The sequence below is a fragment of the Lactuca sativa genome, chromosome 2 (assembly GCF_002870075.4).
Source record: "Lactuca sativa cultivar Salinas chromosome 2, Lsat_Salinas_v11, whole genome shotgun sequence".
NCBI classification, from domain to species: domain Eukaryota; kingdom Viridiplantae; phylum Streptophyta; class Magnoliopsida; order Asterales; family Asteraceae; genus Lactuca; species Lactuca sativa.
Window position 1 is genome coordinate 158,070,978 of NC_056624.2, and position 1,687 is coordinate 158,072,664.

Consider the following 1,687-nt stretch of genomic DNA (forward strand, 5'->3'; position numbering starts at 1 on the left):
AATGACCGGTAGCCGGCATCACGAGATTCTAGTTTCTATTTGTATTCGGGGTGGAATTGGTACAATGTTATATATAGTGTTTTGAAAAAGTAGTTAGTTTTTGAAATGTGTAAAATGACGTAAAGCATAAAAAGCTAAAAGCTCACAAAAACTACTTAAAGTAGATATCTGATTGTGAGATTTTTGTTTAAAATAAAAGCTTTAAGATTGTACTCTCAAATGTTCGTTGTCTAAGGGTATAGCACGAGCCTTGATTTAGTGGTGCTTTTGCCTATAGTATAGTAGGCCAACATCTTCCTTTTTTTCTAAATCTCTGATTCAGTTAATCTTATAAAACATGATAAGTTGTACCACCTAAACAACCAATCCTATCCCATGACATGTACATGTGAAGTAAATAATAGTAGTCTGTCGTGCCAAGCCTTGACTTTCTTTATAGAATTTCATATCTTAACTACTCAGTTGAGTGAAATTCAGTTAGTCTTATAAATGCTTATTACATTGGAAATAATGATAGCGACATGGATGAATCTTCACCAAATGATGGAACCCAATGTCAATTATTCGAAGATCCTCTACACGTTCTTCAATCTGCTCCTTTCAAAGCAGGCCGATCGAAAGTCCTCAAGATCTCATGAAGGAATTGCATGGGAATGATATTGCCACGATGACACCAAAACTCAAGGATATCCTAGAGAGTGAGTTGCATGTATTTTATTTAAAATGTAAACATTATGTCATAAACTCCAAAATAAAAAATATTGTAGAATAAGTCGGTTAAACCCAAAAATATATCAAAGATCGTAAGGTGACCACTTAGCAATAGTGACGGTAAATTTGTCATCAGGAACGTGTTGGAGCAAGTAATCTTTCACGCATTTAAAAGCCAATTCCTTACATGAGTCGTCACATACGTCAAGCGCTCGACAACAATGAACAAGAAATTCCAGCTTCACTTTCTTCAACACCTGAAAGGGTGAACTACGCCTCACCAACTCATCTGGATAGAAATTTAGAAGAAGAGAAATAGGAGAGCAAAGCGTTAACGATTTGACATTATGAACACTAGAGAAGAAAGACAACAGATCTTCTAAGAGACTAAGGGCTCGTTTGTTTTTTGTCAAAAAGATTTTTTAGGGGCTTACATCTGTGGGCGGGTAGATGTTTCCTAAAAAGATTGTTTGATTTTTGGAAGACAAAAGAAGTTAAAAAGACTTTTTCATCTCTTTTCCGGAAAGACCTAACAACGCCTCTTCTAATTGCTGAATACATTTATCTTTTTCTCATCGTCTCCATACGCTTTTCCCCTTTCACTTGAAATTACACCCTCCCACCGGCGATCTCTACGCACCATCCATAGCTCCGGCCAATGCAAGTCCTTGCTCCGCCTACGGCGCTCCTCGCTCGTCCTTCGTCGCTCCACATCGTCATCGTCGCCGCCGACTCATCAGGTATATTCCGTTCTGTCCCTTTTCGTTCTCCTCTCTCGTTTATCTTATCTCCCTCCCAGCTTGTATTTTTAGTTTAGACTCCATTAATGGTGAAATCCCATCTATGATTTTGTGAATTAAAAATCTTCTGTGTTGTTGATTTCTCAGATAACTTCTATTTATCTCTTTGATTTTGTTCTGTTTGGTACTAGAATCAAACTACTTCCTGTTCATCTAAGCTTTATTTGTTCCTCTCT